Source organism: Ylistrum balloti, unplaced genomic scaffold (genome assembly GCF_031769215.1).
Source record: "Ylistrum balloti isolate Yb309-2 unplaced genomic scaffold, AGI_CSIRO_Ybal_v1 Utg369650, whole genome shotgun sequence".
In the NCBI taxonomy this organism is placed as follows: domain Eukaryota; kingdom Metazoa; phylum Mollusca; class Bivalvia; order Pectinida; family Pectinidae; genus Ylistrum; species Ylistrum balloti.
Genome location: NW_026781906.1, coordinates 1,437,749 through 1,463,045, shown reverse-complemented (window position 1 = coordinate 1,463,045; position 25,297 = coordinate 1,437,749). Strand labels below are relative to the sequence as shown.

Below are 25,297 nucleotides of genomic sequence, written 5' to 3'. Positions count from 1 at the left end.
CTAAGGGTGTTGGAGTGATAAAAGATATGTTTAAAGAGTCGAGCGCACTTTCCTTCTATTCCTTTACTGAATTTACACAGTTATATGGTATTCGAACTAATTTCCTTGAGTTCCAGGGGCTTGTTAATTGTATACGAAAAAATATAATCTCCAGAAGACACATGGCACTCATTTGACTTTACCTTCCTCCTAACATAGAATTATTTCTCAACAGATGTAAAGGCACTAAAAACGTATATACTGCTCTATCCAAAAACAATGAAATTCCTGCTGGTAAGAAAAAATGGCCTGAGCAATTTGATTTCGAGGAATCAACATGGGCAAATATTTTCTCTTTACCTTTCAAAATTACTAATAATTCAAAACTTCAGTGGTTTCAGTATAGAATCTTACACAATATTTTAGCAACAAATTCGATACCCTTTAAGGCAAAAATAGCCACTAGTCCAATATGTACTTTCTGTAAATCTGAAACAGAAACTATAACCCATATCCTTTGGAATGTGAAAACGTGCAAAATTTTCTACAGAGTTTAGAAACACTACTTGAAGCCCTCCTTATACCTTTTACTATCAACAAAGAATCTTTTCTATTTGGATACTGGACACTTAAAAGTAGGAGCAACAAAATTGACAATGAGGTCAATATCATTATTAAATATTATATTTATAAAACCTAATGTTAACATTAATGCGCTTATTAATTCAATTAAAGATCATTACAATGTTAAAAAACATATTGCAACAGCAAAAGGAAACTCTTTTATGGAAAGTTTCAGTTTAGAGTGGAGAGAATGTAAACAATTATTATGTCTTTAAATATAAAAATTTTCTAATACACATGTTTGTCTTATTACTTATAACTCCCTCTAACCCTGACAGGTTTTCACCAAATAGTAGTAGTGAATCTTTTAGATGTTTAAATCTGAATTTTACTGATAATTCCATGCCTGCAGCCTTTCTCTCTCTCTTTCCCTCCCCCTCACTCCACTCTCTCTCATCTTCTCTCTTTTCTCACTCTCTTCCTCTGTGTGTGTGTGTGTGTGTGTGTGTGTGTGTGTGTGTGTATTGTGTGTGTGAGAGTGTGTGTGTGTGTGTGTGTGTGTTGATCATGTAAAAATTGTATGTCTGGTTTTGTTTTCTTGTGTGAGAATGTGTAGATGTATATCAAAAATTATACATGAATGATGATGGCGATGATGACGATCATGTATTATTAGTGTGAAAATGTGTGGATGTATGATGATGATGATGATGACGATGATGATGATGACGATGATGATGATGATGATGATGATGATGACGATTTCATTATCCCTCATGTGAGTATGTGTAGGTATTATGAAGGTGTATGTGTGTGGGTGTTTTTGTCATATGTAATGAAAATTCTTTAAAAATAAAAATTTTTAAAAAATCAATTAATGTATAACTGCTGAAAGATAAATCATATCATAACATTGACTTGTAGGATGCTGTCAAACCCGCGAACATTATGCTGTTGAACTGACAAGCTTCTTACAAAAATATCATAACATTGACTTGTAGGATGCTGTCAAACCCGCGAACATTATGCTGTTGAACTGACAAGCTTCTTACAAAAATATCATAACATTGACTTGTAGGATGCTGTCATACCCTCTAACATAGTACTGTTGAAACTGTCAAGCATCTTACAAAAATATCATAACATTAACATGGTATGTTTAAATTCCGCTTACTTGACATCCGTACCTAGACTTTTTCAAGAGTCTGTCTAAAATGTTGAAATGTTCTTCCGTATCATATCATCACCAGACAGTAGACATTCTAATGTTAAATCTATACACTATTCCGTCATTTATGTAAAATGTCATGCAATAGATTCCTAGTATTAACGCAGTTACATAAACCACCAGACATGTTTATTCTATATCATTGTAAGAACTTCTTCACTATACTATACATTTCAAGAGATCGATCCTGGACTAGTTTCAGGTCGAAGGTAGTTTTCTATGACAAAAAGACATAAGAAAAAATAAGAATTTTAAAAAAATGAGAAAATACCAACATGACAACAGAATCATAATCCAAACTCAGATTCAATAAAACTACGGCAAAATTTTAAAATTTGAACAAAACATTTTTAAACACGGACTGTATTCATGAAACTATCCTTGTGCTCAAACATGAAATCTGTGTTTATTCCAATTTTCTCTTTAATCATGAAATAGCAGTTCAACAGAGAAAAAATGAAAAATAAAACATCTCTCACCGAAAGTCTTTACGATATTCTTTCAGATCAATGTAAAAAAAAACCCATTTTAATCAGATATCAGATTTATTGCAAAACTATTTCAGCAAAGAATGAATCTGGTTTCATGAATAAGGGCCCAGGTGTTCAGCAAGGGTGAGCATCTTTTGCTTCATCGACGACACGTCTCGTTCCCAATTGAGATTTGAGTTAACAGCATTGTGTATGAATATACCCTGGCTACCTAAACTGTAATATGTAGCATTCATAAATAATTTTGGTACTAATTCCTTAAAAACAGATGAAGTAGTTAGATCTGAGTCCCTAATCATTTCAGAGATTTGTCTAAATACAATAGAACTGATTGTGATATGCCGCCCATTGCTGGTGGACATTGAATCCCAAACGTTTGCTGTAACCCGCATGTCACATTTTTAGAATTAATACTAGACGTTCTCTTGAAATTATGCAATATAGGAAATAAAATTTATTAAGATTAGGAATTAGTGCACTTCTCAGTCTGGACTTTGATATTCATTTCGACCAGTTTTTAGTTTTCTCATTCATCTTGTAGGTTTTACAATTAAAGTCATTAACATCATTTAAAGGGCAGAAAGGCCACGTAAAGAAAGGTGTTTTTCACTTGTGTGTTTTTATGTACAATTGTCGAGGTGATCTGTTGCCCACATGCGCTGTGGGTAATAAACAGGTGCTTCTTCTTTACAAATATTAAATTGTACACAAAAGGACTGAGCCCTAATAAAAAAAGCATTGTTTGGGACAAGAAAATAGCGCAATCATTTCAATTAGGAAAAGGCTCAGCATTGCTTATCATCCCCCAGATTTCTTCGAATTTTCCATTTTTGAACAGCAGCAACCCTAAACCCCCAAAATATGGTGTTTACATTTCGCAGTCAATTCGATATTCAAGGGCCTGTTCCCATTATCACGATTTTCGTGCAAGAAATCGTCAACTGACGGACAAAATCGAAGCACAGGATGCAGGCTGATGAAAATTATTAAAAATAAAAGTCCTGTTTGTGATGGTACAATCGTTTCTGCAAACCCTTGTAGTTATTTCGAACTAGTCAGTCAATACCTTGATGACAGGGTGTTTAGATTTCTATGTGCAATATAGTTACGTTTAAACTTTATAGGAAAATATTGACACAAAACTAGTGAGACACGTACGTGTAACTTTCCGTTTCTCAGATTTAACACAGAAATAACCTTTAGGTTCATGATATTGACGTTTGTGTGGAGAAAGTCATACATCATCATATAACATGACCACTTGAGGTGCCAGATCAGAGGAGATAAACATATCAGTGCTACAGGAGAGCTGGAGCAATCAACGGGTCAAGCAGGAATTGGTGGGCAGCATAGACAATTTGTCCATACATTGATGTCTTTGTGCTGCGACCATTCCAGACAGCAAACAAGCCGACCCAAATCTGTGACAATGTTGATACAAATCAGTGATGATTCAATGAAAAACGTCTTGCCTCTACAATGTAACACGGAATCGTGTGCAGAATAACTATATTCATGTCAACATCGAGTTTTGACATACATAGAGAAAATCCTGAATATCGAGCGGTGTTACGGAAAATTAGCCTTCGGTTGATAGCGGGATAACAGCAAATGAATTAGGACGTGATCTGGATCCTAAATCGAAGAACCACGTAAACAGTCCAAGCTATAAGCAAAGCCATAAAATAAGCTGGAAAGATTGGCGAAATGATAAGTAAAGCCAAAATGTAAGCGTGGATGAACGAAAATAAAAGATTCACACCGATGGTTTTGATAAATAACACCTGGATCTATTAACAAACATTGCTATAGGGCTACACACACACAATAGCATAACATCTGGGTGTAGTTGTGGAAAATCTTTATACTGTTGTTGTCATTGGGACGAAACAGATGAGACATCCATTTCAGTTATTTACAGTAATGTTATTACTCTTCCGGAACACCTGGTCTTATCCGTGTAAATCTTTCTTTTGTTAATATTTCGCCATAGTTTTGTGGAATTTGAGTTAGGATTATGATTGTGTTGACATGCTGTTTTTTTCTTGAAGTTTATTGGAAGAGATAAATCATTTCGTTATTATTTAAGCATTTAATTTCTTACAAAGTCGATGCCGGTGCAGATGTAGACGCGTCATTAAGTTCACAGGAATGAGATGGAATGTTCTTATATGAAAAGTTTTTTAAGAGTTTTAAAAAAGAAATCCCGTAATTAAACAATTTTCAATTTTTGAAATAGATGTTAACATTGACCAATCACAAAAATATTGATATTTACTCGGGGGTCGGAGGTTCATGTGACTTACAAAGGACAGTCATTATAATTTTTACAATCTTAACGGCCCGTCAACACATAAAATGTTATTTGGGTCATCAACAGGTGAAAGACACGACGACCAACAAGAATTATCAAACAAAAGGTCAAAGACCAATACTAGAAATCTGAAATGGTTATATCATCACAAAGAGATTAAAATGGTTATATCACCACAAAGAGATTAAAATGGTTATATCACCACAAAGAGATTAAAAAGGTTATATCACCACAAAGAGATTAAAATGGTTATATCATCACAAAGAGATTAAAATGGTTATATCACCACAAAGAGATTAAAATGGTTATATCACCACAAAGAGATTAAAATGGTTATATCACCACAAAGAGATTAAAATGGTTATATCATCACAAAGAGATTAAAATGGTTATATCACCACAAAGAGATTAAAATGGTTATATCACCACAAAGAGATTAAAATGGTTATATCATCACAAAGAGATTAAAATGGTTATATCACCACAAAGAGATTAAAATGGTTATATCACCACAAAGAGATTAAAAAGGTTATATCACCACAAAGAGATTAAAAAGGTAAGTCATATTCTATAATATAGACCAACATCTTACAGATAACCTAGAATTTTATAAATCTCAAGGATATTTATAGGCTTGTAACGTTACGATAAAAAATCTCGAGTAGACAGAAGGTCAATGCAGTCCAGTAAATAATGTTTAACCTATGCACCGAGGATTATCTTCGCTCTTCAACATATATGAATGTGTAAGTATGTATGGCCCATCCGAAGACGGGCAAGGACAACTTCGTCTCGGTGGTTGTCTCTATAGCATGGAGACCATTCACCGATGATACAACGAACGTAAGATCACGAAAATGGACATAAATAGCGTTGCTTTGCTGTAAGTTTCATGCTTTTCAAATAGTTTTTGTTATAATTTTCCATAATCCCTCATGTGCACTGAACACATGATGTCGAGTATCTAAGTAGGGCGATTACAAGATTTTGATAAATTCGACAACGTTTTATAAGACAGACAAGATAAGGAGAACACATCTTTATCAAACTTTATAAATTTCCCTTTCATGTCAATGTTCGGTTAATTTTATGTTCACATGATACTCCAAAACAATCTTAATTGCAATTAGATTCTTAAGGAATATTGTTGTAGTGTTAAAACGATATAACGTATTGCAAGTTATTTTCGCGGGTATGGTATTTTCGCTATTTCGCGTTACATTAAATTGGTCGCGAAAATTTAGGCGGTGAAATAATGAGATAATAAGATGTAAGTTAGATCCTGATCCATCGTTTGATGGTATTAAAAGCAAATCACGAAAATGTTTACCCGTGAAAATTATAAGTTATGCGATATTTTAGGGATATTTCAAAGCGATCACTGTGTGGAGGACACATTGTGTTGTAACGGACATGGGGAACACTCATTGTAAATTAAATTTTTGCTGTAGTGTACAGCCTTGAAAGCCTTTGGATGTGATTCGCTTTAGTGACGTTAGTGAGTGGGACTCTCTGTTACCGTAATCCACGTAAACTCCATTTACTTGTAGAGAAGGGGGCTAGAGATCTTCTCCGTGAATTTTCTCTACTTTTTCTATGACGCAGTTTTAACTTATTTTCTGGAAGCAGTCACAGAAGAAGAAAAAGTCTCATCTTATTTGCTTTGGATCTTGAAGATTATAAAATCTTTTCAGCAATGTTTATGGCTGGTTCGCTTAGTTACATACTTCGCAACCAAGACTTGCATTGTATTCTTAGCACAGTGAAAGAGACTTAATGAGAAGGTGGGTTTAGGGTCTTTAACCACACCAGAGAAAATAAGGGAATCACATGAATGGATTTTCTGGTTACCAATCAGTTGAGTCTGGCGACAACACATTTTAACTTGTTACAATGTAAGGTATACCCATGATAACAAATTATTTCTTTTCTATGGCATGTTTTCCTAAGGCTGAACATACTGAAAGCTTATAACGACCCAAATCTTCCTTTAAGATTTATTGATCGTCTTTAAATAAAAGCCTAGAGATTTTGTCCATCCGAATATATATAAATATATATATCCTCAAAAATTAAATGATTAGGTACAAGATAAATAGTATAGGTAAACTGTTACGCTCGATGTCATGGAGGCAACTGGACAGTTTTCCAAAACAGGTGTTTATCAGAGGGTAATTATACCGATCTCGGAGACGTGAATTTCCATTTCTTGATAGCTGCACACCTTTCCATGTAAATTACGTTTTATCTTTTAATGCTATGTAATCTATGTATTTCGGTACGACTTAATTTCAATGTAAATGCATAACTTTATAGAAATATTCCTATTTCCTGCTGGAGACGTACATATGAGAACTACACAAACAAAAAGCCCTGTAAAAGGTCATAGTGACTCAAACATATACAAATGTATTAATGTATTATTATAAAGGATAGAAGCCATTATTCTGTTGTTTTGCCAATAAAGACCCAGTGATGATTGCCTCTTAAAGAATGTAATTCTCAATCTACATTGGCATGCCGTTTTCTACCTGGTGTCGGGTCAATATGCTCCTCTTCGTGAGTGACTGCTCTCGTGTACCCCACGAAAATCGCTTATGCAAACAATCTTCAAATGGGAGGAATACCATAAGACATACAAACAGGGCTTAACAATTCCTTGAGAACATTATAGTTTTTTTAAAAGACTCTAATAGTAGGCCATGGCAAAAAGCTAACTTTATTATGAAGAGAGTTCCCCATAAAGTTACAGTTTTTTTATCATCCCTGAAAAAAACACATGTTTATATTACTTCTATAATAATACGCTGGGCTTTTTTCACCATTATGATTGTTTTGGAACAACCCGTTAACATAAAATGACCTGAACACCGACATTAAAGGGAAACTGATAATGTTTGACGAACGCCTCACACAAATGTTCGATATTACGGGTCCCATGAACATGTACAAATATTGAATATGATAAAACCGGTCTAAACTCATCGCGAAGCAACGTTATAAACCTACATATATATATATTCTTTTTTTTCTTTGAGTCTCATCAATTTCCTCAAACAAATAGCCCGAACTTCAAACTTAATGCAACAAAAATAATTCTATGAGCATCGCAGTAAAGAAACAAGTCATCGAAAAATGATATTCGTGGGTTTTTTTTTTTTTTGTTTTTTCTTTTGAATCAAAGATATATGGCATATCTTATCACATTCAAATGTGTCAAAATGTGTGTTTTCGTTCTCGTAAACCCACAGAATGCAGACAAGATTCTTCGCCGAATTTAGATTTACAGATTTTCCTGGTATATACTCAACAAAAAAAGAAAGGTTAACATGATTCCTTGGCGAATACCTGTAAATGAGTGAAAACAAAATGACGTTTGTGCAATATTAGAAAATGGTAATGTTTTACATTACAAAATCCAAGGGGGTTACCAAAATTATTCAAGCGTGAAAGTCTGTATTTCTGCGACTAACTTGTATCTTCGCTTGAATTTCATAAACATTCAAACTGACAGCTGTTCCTTCGATCCTTAGGACTTAGAAATCACCGAATCTTGCTGTCTATCAACTTTTTCATTATGCCCCGGCTGTCAAAAGTACAGAGAGAAAGGTTGCAGTGTCAAGACAATTTGCCAGTTGGTAAATCGTTTAAACCAGACTGGGTCAACATCCGATCGTCCCCGAAGCGGCCGACCCAGTAAAACGACCGCCAGGGATGACCGTCGTATACGATTGATACACTTGCGCAATCGATTCGTAACCGCAGTAGAGACTACAAGGACACTGTTTGGGCGTCGTGTGTCTCCCCAAACAGTCCGCAACAGGTTGAGGGCCTACCAGTTGAAAGCGCGGCGACCCTAACTGAACCCAATTTGTTGCGACGTCACCGTAATAATCGGCGTAACTGGACCCGTGTTCACCGTCGTTGGGCCTTACGACAATGGAACAATGTTCAGATGAGTCCAGGTTTTGTCTGCAACACGGTGACGGAAGGCGCAGAGTGTGGAGGCGACGAGAAGAGCGTTTTGCGAACTGCTGCGTCGCAGAACGGGACCGCTTTGGCGGCGGAAGTGTAATGGTTTGGGTGGTATTTGTGGGGGAACTCGTACCAGGCTTGTTGTGTTAAATGGCAATTTAACCGGCATTCGATATCGGGACGAAATTTTAAGACCAGTGGTTCTGCCATTCTTAAGACGCCATGGCGTTAGCGCCATTTTTCAACAGGATAACGCACCAGCACACACCAGTCGCGTCAGCAGAACTTTCTTGCAGCAGAATAACGTACAAGTTTTAGATTGGCCATCTAAATCACCTGATTTGTCACCGATTGAGCATGTCTGGGACGTTCTTGGGCGACGCGTGAGAGAATGTCAAAATCAGCCGACAAACTTGCAGGAGCTGGCCCAAGCCTTGATCGCTGAATGGAACAACATCTCTCCTCGAATTATCCGCCGGTTTACGAGTTCCATGAGACGACGCTGTAATGCTGTTTACTTCGCAAACGGTGGCCAAACCCGTTACTAATGGTGTTACCTTTGAAATTGACCCCAACGTCCTTTACAGTCGAATAAAATCAACTGAACGCAAAGTTTTATAATGAACCTTGACTGCAGTTTTATCAGAATTGATCAATTACTTTATTCGTACATGATTGGTAAGGATTTATGAAGGGGTTAATTAATCAATCACAGAATAAAGTAGTGTTACCTTTCTTTTTTTGTTTAGTATATTGGCGATACTGAACATTCTGAAAATGAAAAGGATAAATTCTGTCGTAATTAGATGAAGTTTAAGGTTAAACCACCAATTAACATGGGTGATTAGGAAATACACAGCAAAGATATCGTTCACAGTGGTATACTGAAGGCACGTGCACGTGTATCATGTTGGTTCCTTTTGATGAAGCCTGGTTGGTGTCATTGTTAATTAGGTGTTAGTTACACATCACATTCACACTAATTAATGTTGCTGTGGTACAAAGCAGCTACAAGTATTATTTCTTTGGCACTTTCATGATGCAAGTTCTGAACGCCGTGGATATTTTGGAGGAGAAAGATTTCCTGAATTATTTATATTGCTCTGAAAACGTGGAAATTTCATTTGCTTAGGCATCAAAAGAAGAAACACATTTTATAAGAATTGAAAGTGAACGGTGCATACTTTATTAACGAACATATTGAAACATTTGTGTCGTGTGCAGTGAGACGATAATCTATTTACAGGTATGTATGGCAGTGTTGATGTTTTAGCTCATAAAGTTTGAGCCTTGATGTAACGATATCACCTCGGCCTAGTGCCTAGTTGGCGGTTTTGAATTGTATTTCTAAGTAATCCTACTTCTCACATCCAGCCTTTTTACTACCGGAAATCATTAAGAAACAGTATAACCGTCCTACTTGAACGTCGGACAGCGCGTTCATGCCTGCTAAAGTCCATCATTGTAATTATTTAAGAATTGCACGAACAGAAAAATGGTTCATTGTCCTTACTGTCTCGTCGGTGAAAGAGTTGCCGGAAGTAAATACAACACACTAATGAAGAAAACCGTTGTGGACTTCACCTAGTTGCAGAATTCAGACTTCAGTTTAAAAAAATGTCGAGTGAGAATATAAAATGTCACAACATTGCGTAGTTTTCTAAAAGAAAAAAATACCGTATATAATGTTCCATTTAGGGACTGTCACAAGTGCAGTTTGATAGAAATATGACGTTTGTAAAACGTTTTCTTGTGGTCGAATTTTTTTCTACATCATTGATGCAGAGATTCTTACCATTACCATTGTTCTTCTTCTTTTTCCCCCATTATTCTAGATGAACATCTTGCTTGTCTAACCACATTTAGAACGGTCTTATATACCATTTAGACTTATAGGCAATGTCATATATTTATTTATTTATTTATTTGGTTGCTATTCAGTTTTAAGCTCGTGGAGTTAAACAAAACTTAGATATTTTCACGTGGTATTCTAATATCAAATTATTACACTATAGCCTTTCAACGAAAACAATGGCAATATATATTTTTTTAAGTTGCCGTATAAAATCAAAGAATGTTTGTTATTCAGAGGAGTATTAAAAAGAATATGTGAAAATGATTTTTTTCTTATTACACCTATTCCGACACATTTACCTCGAGACTGTGTGTAACATAATTGTCAGGTCTTTTTGCAAGCTATACTTAACACACCAGAACCACAATTAACTCGAGTTTGGTATGGACGACACATTAATACATCGTTATCTTAGACAATTTTACACTTAATGGCCTACTTACTAACGATCCTTTCTAAACATGATTTAATATTCTGAAATTCTCCAGAAAATGTTTCCCAAATAAGGATTTCTAAAAATTGCTGCGTTAGGTTATATTTGATAGCGACGTTTATCCGGAAACTACTAACAGAACAGCACGATTTCGCAATACCAATTAATCATACCAGGCCGGTCATCAAACGAAAATGGTCCGCTTGTGGCAAAAATTTGTAATGATAAAATAGTATTGATTGTCACTTGCCTAAACAGTAAATTTCTGCCAGAAATCAAGATGGCTGTGGGGGATAAGGTGGGGCCACACAATGCTCTGTGATTAAAATAACCTGATTAGGACGTATTTGTGTGTGTTGAGAGAGGATGGGGGGACGGGGCATTAGCAGAGTTGTTGATGAGCAGAGCAAGGCGATATATCGATTGATTTTACAAATATGATGAACCGAATCAAATATACTACTATTAATCGGTTTTGTTGGCGAGAATGAAGTTGTCGTAGACTTATGCTGTGACAAGACTCATGGATACTTTAATATTGAATCGTGGTCAGGCGGGCAACCTATCATAAAGGCTAGTACAAATGTTACGACAACAGAACAACGTAGTCAAACAGGCGACCCATTATAAAGGCTAGTACCCATGTTACGACAACGGAACAACGTAGTCAAACAGGCGATCCGTCATAAAGGCTGGTTACCATGTTACGACAACAGAACAACGTAGTCAAACAGGCGACCCATCATAAAGGCTGGTATCCCGGTCAGTACAACGGAACAATTCTGATAAAACAATATGAAAATACTAATAGAATATTGTAAACGTTTAATTGTAAATTTGTTTGAAATAACCTTAAATTGCATACGCCAACACACATTATTTTTAATACACGTGTATACGTGTAATTCTCTACACCAACACACAGTACCTCAGTATCGTAATTCCTAATGTAAACCTACAACAACACATAGTACCTCAGTATCGTAATTCCTAATGCAAACCTACAACAACACACAGTACCTCAGTATCGTTATTCCTAATGTAAACCTACAACAACACATAGTACCTCAGTATCGTAATTCCTAATGTAAACCTACACCAACACACAGTACCTCAGTATCGTAATTCCTGATGTAAAGCCCCTACACCAACACACAGTACCTCAGTACCGTAATTCCTGTAAAGCACCTACACCAACACACAGTACCTCAGTATCATAATTCCTAATGTAAACCTTAAACAACACACAGTACCGCAGTACCGTAATTCCTGTAAAGCCCCTACACCAACACACAGTACCTCAGTACCGTAATTCCTGTAAAGCACCTACACCAACACACAGTACCTCAGTATCATAATTCCTAATGTAAACCTTAAACAACACACAGTACCTCAGTATCGCAATTCTTGTAAAGCACCTACACCAACACACAGTACCTCAGTATCGTAATTCCTGTAAAGCACCTACACCAACACACAGTACCTCAGTATCATAATTCCTGTAAAGCACCTACACCAACACACAGTACCTCTGTATCGTAATTCCTGTAAAACACCTACACCAACACACAGTACCTCAGTATCATAATTCCTGTAAAGCACCTACACCAACACACAGTACCTCTGTATCGTAATTCCTGTAAAGCACCTACACCAACACACAGTACCTCAGTATCGTAATTCCTGTAAAGCACCTACACCAACACACAGTACCGCAGTATCATAATTCCTGTAAAGCACCTACACCAACACACAGTACCGCAGTATCATAATTCCTGTAAAGCACCTACACCAACACACAGTACCTCAGTATCGTAATTCCTGTAAAGCACCTACACCAACACACAGTACCTCAGTATCGTAATTCCTGTAACGCACCTACACCAACACACAGTACCTCAGTATCGTAATTCCTAATGTAAAGCACCTACACCAACACACAGTACTTCAGTATCGTCATTCCTAATGTAAAGACAAGAATTGCGTGATTGATCATTATATGATAAAAAATAGCATTTTAGTGACACGTTTTCACTCTAAACATTGACATTAGTATAAGCTAGATTAAATATGCACATGCTCTCAAAAAAACAAGGAACATTTACTCTCTTGAAAAAAAACCTTTTCTTTAATCCATGCTTAAGGTACCCTGTTATCAATTGTAGTTTTTTCATAGAGTTTCATATTGTATATAAAATGGCGCTACGGATTTTTGTGCGTTGTGTTATAATCGGTCATTCTATATCAGTTCAGTATATTTGACTTTAGGAGACGTTACCACAGTGACAGAAAGTGGAAAATCATCTCCTCGTTAAGTTACATAATGGTATAACCAAAAGCAGCTTTAGCGGAATTTGATCATGAAGAATCTTTTTAGACGAATCTGAAATCCCTAACACATGTACTCGCTTAGCATTATAGACTGTTCTACTCTCCGCACAATCATATCATCACAGTCAGAATACTGCTGTTTGCCCATTGTAGAAAACGAAGTTCCCTTTAACTAATAACGCCAACGCTGATGTACAAATCCAAGAGCTATTTAAGAAAATAGGAAGAGAAAAACACAACGTTGTCGAGATGAACAATACAAATATATGTGCTTCCTGTTTCTGCTGGAAAAAAATATGTCGCTAGGTAAGTAGATTTTTTTTCAAAATAATATTTACATGCCTCTGACGCTCTCCAAAACCACAGCGTAATTATGAAACGGTTTCTATATGTGTCAGGTATGTATAAGTGTTACTTGTTTTTTTCATGCTGAATATCACAATCTGTTGGAACATCTAGATTCTTTCCTGTTACTATGATGTGACTAGTTTCTACTGGACAAGGGCAATTTGACAGACTAAACAGACATTTATTTAACAATTAACAAATTAACAAATGCCATATTTCGTTTTGGTCTTTTACTTTTTTTATCTGGATCGCAACATTAAGTATTTATGGAATCAGACTCAAGATTTGTTTTGGTATAAGTTGAAACTTCACAAATATAATATATAGAGATGCAAACATTTGTACACAAAAAAAGTCTGGTGACAGCCATCTTCTTAGAGAGAATGTTACCCACGACATCAGACTGTGTATAAACATCTGCCAAGCGTCTAAGGGAATGTGCCTCAGGGCACTGCCCTCTGGGGGTTTAAACATATAATTTATGATTTATGACAGAAATCTGAATTTATCGGGCTTCATTAAAATATATAGTTTCATCACATTTCAATTTATATGGGGCGGATTTAGACAGGTGTAAAATGTCGGGGATTTTCCCTAAGTGGGTAGTTTCAGCTGATGATTTTGAAGGCGATGACAGTCCCAAGTGCCATTCAGTCTACTAAATTATTCTATGTATAGCCTTTGACAGGTATGTGTCTTTGAATCTAGACAGTTTTCACTTGTGTTGCTTCAATGCTAAATAATAACATATAGTGATGGGTTTAGTCGCGTGAGGCCTAAACGGGACTTAATCAACACGGCGAATTTAGAGTGATTTTTTTTTACCAAAATATAAGAAAAAAATGGGTCGGTAGCAGAAAAAGGGACGGTCGGGAAACTAGAAACAGGGATATTTGTATTATTATCCTTACTTTTACCGACTTATGTAACTAAGTGTTATTTTTTCTTCTTATGATACCCGAAACAAATAATCAACACATAAAGTATACATAACCAACACAAGATATAGAAATACAACAACATATACTTGTCTTTACAACAATGCACATTTCTCGTATTTAAAAAAAAAGACAATAAAAAGAAAGAAAACAAAACAAAAACAAAAACAAAAAATCTTTCAAACATGTATGTCCGCATCCTCATCAGAATAATGGTTGAAGCCTACATGTTTTAATTAATACGTCAGTTTTTGATGATTAGGAATTTATACATACACAAGATCTGCTAATTGGCAATGTCGTCAAAACTTCAGAATGACGTAACTATTCCTCTTTAATACAGCAAAGCACGTTATAAGGTTAATGGAGGTAATTAAATCTCGAGCTGGTCTGGGTTTCTTAAACACTTTCTCGAGAATGTGGGCAGGAATAACGATAGCATCATAAAGTGACAAATTATATAATATTTAAACAACCTAATGTTTTCTCTCGCCCACTTATATGAATCGCGTTTAAGATCTATCAATCTGCAGATATCTCCATTTCAAAGTAATATCACCAAACTCAACAAATTCAATAAAACTACAGCAACAGGGTTACTATTCAGTTGGCAGGCAGTTTATAAGCACAAACAATACACTATTCAATTTCCTGTCGGCTTCGGAAAGTAGATATTGCGCCAATGGAAAGCCAGTGGGTGTCTTATTTTAACATGTATCAAGCGAAGTAGCATCTCTACATAGATTCTAACCTTTTTATTCTTTGAAACCATTACAAGTTATACACATGTATATAAAAAAACTTCGGATGGTGAACTTGCAGGAAACGCCCTTGCGACTTAGCTAGAATATTCACCTACAGTGATTGACTTCTACAAAATCAAATGCCAGGTTAGGTAATTTCGTACAGATATTGCCATCCACATTTAAGAGGTGATCTGTATTACTAACCCTAAGTATTTCCTCTGTTTCTTCGTCTTAGTTCACATTCATCACTTTTGATGTCATCAATGCCAATTATCGCCAGTTGCGCGTGCCATCCATATCCGGTCAGCCAAGACTAAACCGATCGCGCGTACTCGTCATTAGTGAAGCAGTTTGACCGCTGTGGCTCAGTGAGGCTGGACTATACCTAGCCGCTACTTTAATGAACCAGCCGTAGGCGAACCATTTGAACATGATCTGTTGCTATACTAGGGCAGCACTGGCTGAATGAGGAAGTACTCAAGTGTGATTTGTGTTTTATCGTCGTCAGTTACATATCATTTATCAAATGGAGTGACTCTATTGATTAGAGTTCAGGTCACGTGTCCAATAAAGGTACGTATCGATAAGAAATCCTTTAGAAACATCAATAATACCAGCCGAATATATTTTCTTCGTTAGTAATCAAGGAGGAATTGCTTGGTTTGTTTTGGTTTTCTGATAATGCGCAGAACAATCGATATGTCTTCACTGAATGTAAATCAACAACCTTGAAAAACAATCTCGGATTGGATGCTTACTATAACCATATTGTCGTATTTATCAAATTATCAAAATGCCAGAGCAAATTATTTGTACATTACAGAATGCCAATTACCTTATACATATTGACTATATAACTAATCTTTTATATACTTACAAAGTACACATTACACATGAAATTAGGGTCCGTTCAGATATTGTAATTTGTCTTAGTAAACAAGTGCTTAATGTATTGTTTATCGAGACAATGAGACAAAGCGATGGGTAGGGTTACTGGGAGATAAAAAGTGTTGGTAAGGGCGACAACGTGATGAAATGTTTGGTAGGGTTACTAGGAGATAAAATGTGTTGCTAAGGGAGACAATGTGATGAAATGTTTGGTAGGGTTACTGGGAGATAAAAAGTGTTGCTAAGGGAGACAATGTGATGAAATGTTGGGTAGGGTTACTAGGAGATAAAAAGTGTTGCTTAAGGAGATAGTGTGATGAAATGTTGGGTAGGGTTACTAGGAGATAAAAAGTGCTGCTTAAGGAGATAGTGTGATGAAATGTTGGGTAGGGTTACTAGGAGATAAAAAGTGTTGCTAAGGGAGACAATGTGATGAAATGTTGTATAGGGTTACTAGGAGATAAAAAAAAGTGTTGCTAAAGGAGACAATGTGATGAAATGTTGGGTAGGGTTACTAGGAGATAAAAAAAAGTGTTGCTAAGGGAGACAACGTGATGAAACGTTAGGTAAGGTTACTATAAAAAATGTTTTGATATAAAACAACTAATTAGAGATGTTGCATCTGTGTCGCTTTAACTGGTCCGAAGCTTTTGCTTGTTACAAGTACGTTTTATCAGTATTCTATAGTTGAGGTCACAAGTCAGTTTGATCAGTATTCTATAGATCAGGCCACAAGTCAGTTTGATCAGTATTCTATAGTTCAGGCCACAAGTCAGTTTGATCAGTATTCTATAGTTCAGGCCACAAGTCAGTTTGATCAGTATTCTATAGTTGAGGTCACAAGTCAGTTTTATCAGTATTCTATAGTTCAGGCCACAAGTCAGTTTGATCAGTATTCTATAGTTCAGGCCACAAGTCAGTTTGATCAGTATTCTATAGTTCAGGCCACAAGTCAGTTTGATCAGTATTCAACGAATTAGGTCACAGATCAAGTATATCAACATTCTACAATTCATGTCACAAATCACCCTTATCAACAACTAAGGTCACAAGTTAAGTTTACCAGTATTCTACAGTTCAGGTCACAAGTTCTGGTCACAAGTTAGGTTTACCAGTATTCTATAGTAAAGGTCACAAGTTCTGGTTACAAGTTAGGTTTACCAGTATTCTATAGTAAAGGTCACAAGTTCTAGTCACAAGTTATGTTTACCAGTATTCTATAGCAAAGGTCACAAGTTCTGGTCATAAGTTAGGTTTACCAGTATTCATTAACTTATGTCACAAGTCAGTTTGATCAGTATTCTATAGTTCAGGTCACAAGTTCTGGTCACAAGTTAGGTTTACCAGAATTCATCAACTTATGTCAAAAATTAGATTTACCAGTATTCTATAGTAGAGGTCACAAGTTCTGGTCACAAGTTAGGTTTACCAGTATTCTATAGTAAAGGTCACAAGTTCTGGTCACAAGTTAGGTTTACCAGAATTCATCAACTTATGTCAAAAATTAGATTTACCAGTATTCTATAGTAGAGGTCACAAGTTCTGGTCACAAGTTAGATTTACCAGTATTCTATAGTAAAGGTCACAAGTTCTGGTTACAAGTTAGGTTTACCAGTATTCTATAGTAAAGGTCACAAGTTCTGGTTACAAGTTAGGTTTACCAGTATTCTATAGTAAAGGTCACAAGTTCTAGTCACAAGTTATGTTTACCAGTATTCTATAGCAAAGGTCACAAGTTCTGGTCACAAGTTAGGTTTACCAGTATTCATTAACTTATGTCACAAGTCAGTTTGATCAGTATTCTATAGTTCAGGTCACAAGTTCTGGTCACAAGTTAGGTTTACCAGAATTCATCAACTTATGTCAAAAATTAGATTTACCAGTATTCTATAGTAGAGGTCACAAGTTCTGGTCACAAGTTAGGTTTACCAGTATTCTATAGTAAAGGTCACAAGTTCTGGTCACAAGTTAGGTTTACCAGAATTCATCAACTTATGTCAAAAATTAGATTTACCAGTATTCTATAGTAGAGGTCACAAGTTCTGGTCACAAGTTAGATTTACCAGTATTCTATAGTAAAGGTCACAAGTTCTGGTTACAAGTTAGGTTTACCAGTATTCTATAGTAAAGGTCACAAGTTCTGGTTACAAGTTAGGTTTACCAGTATTCTATAGTAAAGGTCACAAGTTCTAGTCACAAGTTATGTTTACCAGTATTCTATAGCAAAGGTCACAAGTTCTGGTCACAAGTTAGGTTTACCAGTATTCATTAACTTATGTCACAAGTCAGTTTGATCAGTATTCTATAGTTCAGGTCACAAGTTCTGGGCACAAGTTAGGTTTACCAGAATTCATCAACTTATGTCAAAAATTAGATTTACCAGTATTCTATAGTAGAGGTCACAAGTTCTGGTCACAAGTTAGGTTTACCAGTATTCTATAGTAAAGGTCACAAGTTCTGGTCACAAGTTAGGTTTACCAGTATTCATTAACTTATGTCACAAGTCAGTTTGATCAGTATTCTATAAAAAGTTCTGGTCACAAGTTAGGTTTACCAGAATTCATCAACCTATGTCAAAAATTAGATTTACCAGTATTCTATAGTAGAGGTCACAAGTTCTGGTCACAAGTTAGGTTTACCAGTATTCTATAGTAAAGGTCACAAGTTCTGGTTACAAGTTAGGTTTACCAGTATTCTATAGTAAAGGTCACAAGTTCTGGTCACAAGTTAGGTTTACCAGTTTGTACCAATATTTGTTGATTTCAGGCCAAGAAGGCAAGAACAACAATAGAAAGCTCGCCACTATAAAACACGGGAAATGTTCCTACCATGATGCTGAAGTGATTTATTGTCGGTAATCCTGTGCCAATATATATGTATGATATTGGAAAGCAGCTATTTATTGCTTTAAGTGCAGCGAGTAACGTACCTGTCAGGTACACACAAAGGTTATCAGCACGACAACAAACTACACACCGTTCTCTCTAACATTTAATGTTATAAGATGTCTGCTTTATTACAACTGATATGTTCGTACTCCTATTTCGTCCAATACACAGGGCATGTGCAGGTTCTGTGGATTCCTTTTGATTAAATGTGTAAGAATCCCACTGTGGTAAATCGTCGGTTTAATGAGACTTTTAAGTCTAACAGATGATTAGGTAAAACATTTTCTTAAAAATGAAATAGAATTGGCAACATTTTGAATTTTACTATGTATTAAATTTTTAAAGATTTCCTTGTTCTGGATTGGTCAGTTTTGATGGTTCTGGTATTTGTATCGAGTAACTTCTTAGGCTGTGCAATCTTTCTAAACATGTACCTCTCGATGAAATGGTCATTCGTCCATCTTTTAAATTTCTGTCAATTGGTCCAAGGTGCCAAGGACTGTCCGACCCATAACTGTGATCCATTCAATACAAAGTAGGTCACTTGAAGAAGGTGTCTCACTATTACTGATACATGGAGGATGTTAACACTAAACTCACAACATTCACACATCACAATTTATTGAATTTTAACAAACATTTTAACACGTGTAATATGAAATAATGGGAGTTGTGATTGGCTGTAGAATCTCGTCGTTTTCATCATTGTGACGTCATAACTTTATGACATCATGTACGTTTAACGTCACCAAAGAAAACGATATGGAAAGAGGAGAAGTGGAGTGAGATTATTAGGTTTTGAAAATGTTTAATAAAATGTTTTCACGAATGTGTGTGATAAACAGAATATTATAGTCGTTTCCCATTTCACATGAGATTTATGAACGAAGATATGGTTGAATTCGAACAAATACAATTTGAAAATTTACAAGTGCAAAAGGTTAACTGACAAATCCGGTCTAGCTTTAGTTGTGGACATTAAGTCGATTTTTCTTATTTAATCTATGAGTTATTCTGATATATTCTTCAGACTTTACTGGTCGATGTTAAAATGAAATCAAAACTGATAACGTTAAATATTTCAAAATTGCAATTTTATTTATTGGAAAGAAATCTTCTTTTCGACACGTGATGTAAAATTCATCTCCGTTCTTTCAATTGTTTTTTTTTATAGTTATTTCATTTCAATCAAATTCATCGGGAAAAATCAATATGCTCAAGACTAGATTCCTTACTTTTATACTTACTTTGTATATGATATTGATTGGTTGATAACCTACATTTATTAGGATTCGGTGATTTTCTACATAATATTGTATTTGGTGATTTTCTACTTAAATGTCGATTGGGTGTTATTCGACGATAAAATCTCGGATGGTGATGTACCTAAAGACAGAATTTTTTTAACTGTTTAAAACCACAACATATTATTCAGTCCCCCGGTTAGTAGAGTGGCAATGCCCTATACAGATATATAAGTTTATCTCGGCTGTCTGATATATCGGAATACACATTCAATACAAGCGTTAGAAAATCAAGGCATTTTTTTTAATCCACGACAATTTTAGAAACTTATATAAATAGAACTACCAAAATCTCATTCTGTACAGAGAGGTAAATCAATGATGAATATACGAGATTTATTTAAATCTTGTAAGTCCACAGCTCACTCTAAATGATAATACTGATGTATCTATTATATATATATATATATGTAGAAAGTTCCATGCATTTTAAGTACCGAAAAGATAAATAGGCTGTCGACCATTTGAAACGGTAAACATTTTTATATATCTTGAAAATTTTGGAATTGATGAATTATTCAACTTGCAATCATTTCAATGAAATGCATAGATGTAGAATATTTTACTCTATCCGCAGAAAATGGCTTTGTATATCAACTTAATACATGTAAATGATTTCAAAATAATATTGCGTGCCGCACACAGATTTTTATTAGTACTCTGTGGGTAAAGTTCGCACATTGGTTTATGAATAAATTAACAATACTTATCGCACATTAATGTGCAGCCTGCCTTAAATCGTCTATAACAACCACAAACTTAGATTAGTATTAAATCATTCGTGAAAATAACCTTTTAACAGAAAGATACAGAATTAATTCCCCTCCTCCTTGCACGAATCAGCTACACGAGCTTACAAGTGTAATAATCCCATCAACCCACACTTCCAGGGATTACCAGAGATTATCCGAAAGGATTAACTACGAAAAACAAAACACCATGAACGAATTAGGAACTCAATAAATACAATATTCAATGAAGGAAGGGTTCCACAAACTCTAGATTATATAAACCTTGTCACCAAATGTCTTGTCACGTTTGTTAGCTCTGCCATAATTCAGTTTAAATGAGAGTCGATGAATGACAATACAGCTGCTTTTAAATGATTCATAAAACCTTGTTTATATTCCATACAAAGCGCTGTCTCATCACAAAATTGTACACGTGCCCTTTAATGAATGGTGACATCATTAAGTTATATATAGACGTGGCAATCAACGAATCACACATTGTACAGCAGTACACTTCATCATGCAACGTTTTGCGTCAAGTCTATTCACCGATACTTGGAACCAAAATCTAGTACTTCAGAGATCAGCGCAAAGCAAATGTTAAAATATTCATAAAACATATAAATTAGACATTAGCACAGGGCTGATATGATAAACAGTTTTATTTCAGCACCAAATAATCCTGGAAGCAAAGAAATAAAATCTGTATATAGTGCATCAGGGATTGACAAGAAGCTACACCCACGCCCTGTTTTGCAAGTCCATCAGAAATAATTTGATTCCAATGAGAAGAATTGGAGACTGCCTGAGAATACAGGGATACCCGAATGAGAAACAGTAGTAGTGTTGAAACGCAAGTATCCAGTGTTACTTGGATGAGTCACGGAAGGGGCAACACGGGTATATGGCGTTACTCGGATGAGAAGCTCTATGGATAACACGTGTATCTGGCGTTACTCGGATGAGAAGCTGTACTGATAGCGCGTGTATCCGGCGTTACTCGGATGAGAAGCTCTATGGATAACACGTGTATCTGGCGTTACTCGGATGAGAAGCTGTACTGATAGCACGTGTATCTGGCGTTACTCGGATGAGAAGCTGTACTGATAGCACGTGTATCTGGCGTTACTCGGATGAGAAGCTGTACTGATAGCGCGTGTATCCGGCGTTACTCGGATGAGAAGCTCTATGGATAACACTTGTATCTGGCGTTACTCGGATGAGAAACTGTATGGATAACACGTGTATCTGGCGTTACACGGATGAGAAACTGTATGAATAACACGTGTATCCGGCATTACTCGGATGAGAAACTGTACTGATAGCGCGTGTATCCGGCGTTACTCGGATGAGAAGCTGTATGGATAACACGTTAATCTGGCTTTACACGGATGAGAAACTGTATGAATAACACGTGTATCCGGCATTACTTGGATGAGAAACTGTACTGATAGCGCGTGTATCCGGCGTTACTCGGATGAGAAGCTTTATGGATAACACTTGTATCTGGCATTACTTGTATGAGAAGCTTTACGGATAACGCGTGTATCCTCTGTCACTCAGATAAGATGTAAGGGTAATGCGAGTTTTTGTTGTTACTCGGATAAGAAACAGTAGTGATGACGCGAGTATCCGGTGTTACTCGGATAAGAAACTGTATTGGTGACGCGAGTAACCGTTGTTATTCGGATAAGAAACTGTATTGATGACGCGAGTATCCGGTGTTACTCGGATAAGAAACTGTAGTGATGACGCGAGTATTCGGTGTTACTCGGATAAGAAACTGTATTGGTGACGCGAGTAACCGTTGTTATTCGGATAAGAAACTGTATTGATGACGCGAGTATCCGGTGTTACTCGGATAAGAAACTGTATTGATGACGCGAGTATCCGGTGTTACTCGGATAAAAAACAGTATTGATGACGCGAGTATCCGGTGTTACTCGGATAAGAAACAGTATTGATGACGCGAGTATCCGGTGTTATTCGGATAAGAAACTGTATTGATGACGCGAGTATCCGGTGTTACTCGGATAAGAAACTGTATTGATGACGCGAGTATCCGGTATTACTCGGATAAGAAACTGTATTGATGACGCGAGTATCCGATGTTACTCGGATAAGAAACAGTATTGATGACGCGAGTATCCGGTGTTACTCGGATAAGAAACAGTATTGATGACGCGAGTATCCGGTGTTACTCGGATAAGAAACTGTATTGATGACGCGAGTATCCGGTGTTACTCGGATAAGAAACAGTATTGATGATGCGAGTATCCGGTGTTACTCGGATAAGAAACTGTCGATTTTCCTGCCTTAAACAAGGAATAAATCTGTGATATTATACTATAACAGAGAAGTGGATAACCCGCAAGAATGCAATTGATTTTTTTTATATTTTGAGGATTTTGATTTACTTCTGATTCCAAAACTCTGGAGTGAGCAACTTTATTTTAGTCTGTACCTTGAACGGCATCGATTCCCCAGGCCTTCGCCAACGATAGTCTGACAAGTTAAAGTATTGACAGTCCCTTGATGGTGATTAAAGTGTATTACAATACCTGTCCCCTAATCTGATTGCTGGAAAGAGCGAAGCTTACATGTCACAATGACATTCTCAGTTGAAAGTATCAAGAACATAAACCACCTATAAAATTCGGTTAACTGGTTACTGCTTCAAGTAATTAAGAAACTTTGGCTCTCCAGCGAGTGATCAATCAATTATTGTGATGGTGACGTTTTGTGCGCATGTGTTTATGATGTGACGTCATATTGGTTGGCGTGCTTGGAGGAGTTAAGAAATTGTAATTCAACGCCAATTTCATTTGTGTAAAGTCATTTTTAAGTTTAATTAAAACCAAAAGTAAGCCAAACAAAGCTTGTTCACTTTCAAAACTAAGTTGACATGTGTAGTGTTTGATTATCTAAGGAGTGGGTTTTCATTGGCTTTGACTGTTGCCCAATCCCTTTTGCATTAATATATTTACAACAAAATTATTCTGATAAAATAAACAAATCAGATAAAACTAAAATGCTGTAATTGTATTTCTCCTTTAACTTCATTTACGGATAAAATGCACAGCACCTATGCTCCTTGCCTTTAACTTCCGGATGCTCCAAGTCTTTCAATTCCGGGAGAATTTTTCTAAGATGAATCAAATGCTTGGATCTCGTTCTGGATGTGAACGAAATGTTCCTGTACATATTACCGCTAAAAAGCTTCGTTCATGCGCCTTGTAACCGGCAATATCTTTATCTGTTATTAAACTGGATTCCATCACAGAATATATTCCTTTAATTTGTTTTTTATCATTAATCAACATCATTTCTCCCAAATATTTGAAAAAAAAAATCTTTTTGGTTAGACATTACTATCTTTAAAATTTGCCACCAGTTCCCATTCTACCGTAAAATGTTGGCCTATGTTTGTAACTTACATTAAATCCTAGTCGTTTTGTGATATATATATACTCGGCGTCAATGAAAACGCAACACCTTTAAATTACTGTCAAAATTTACCAGTTATAGTTTTGAATACAATATTTAATAAAATACCTAAAAGTTGATTATGTCCATAACAAAATTCACTCAATGCAATCAGCACTACATCATGGGAATACTTTGATTTCCGTTGACTAATGTCCATACCCCCAAAATCAAAATTACCACGTTCAATATCTACTGTGGCCACCATTTGCAGCGACACAAGCGCGGCATCTTCGAGGCATTGACCGAATAAGGCGTTGAATTTTGATTTGAGGAATGTTCCTCCACTCTTCCTGAAGAGCGATTTCAAGCTGCCAACGCGTCTGGGGCTGTTGTGGTCGCTCTCTCACAGCCCTACCCAATTGGTCCCAAAGATGCTCGATCGGACTAAGATCCGGGGAAAACGCGGGCCACGGAAGGGTTGCGATGTTCTGATGTTGAAGGTAGTCTGTAGTGATACGAGCGGTATGTGGTCGTGCATTGTCCTGTTGTAATAACGCTACGTTTGGGTGTCCAGCAAAGAATGGAACAACAGCAGGAGTTAAGACCTCGTTGATGTAGCACTGTGCTGTTAGATTGCCGTCAATAATTACTAGAGGGGTACGGTATGCAAAAGAGATACCTCCCCACACCATCATACTGCCCCCGCCCCAACTATCCGTTTCCGTTACACAGCAGTCCAAAAACGTTTCACCTCGACGTCGCCACACTCGAATTCTGCCGTCATTTCCTCTGAGGCGGAATCTCGATTCGTCGGTGAACAGGACGCCAGCCCACCGACGTTGGGTCCATCCTCGG

The 25,297-nt window shown here is 36.4% G+C and overlaps 1 protein-coding gene across 1 annotated transcript in view; it reads left to right on the top strand.

The window, feature by feature from the left end:
- The first annotated feature begins 9,627 nt into the window (after positions 1-9,627).
- Positions 9,628-25,297, top strand: part of LOC132556272 (potassium voltage-gated channel protein Shab-like) — a 224,527-nt gene continuing 208,857 nt past the window's right edge. Inside the window, exon 1 of the mRNA XM_060220664.1 lies at positions 9,628-9,797. The gene's annotated coding sequence lies outside the window, so the exon portion shown is untranslated. The remainder of the gene's footprint in view (positions 9,798-25,297) is intronic.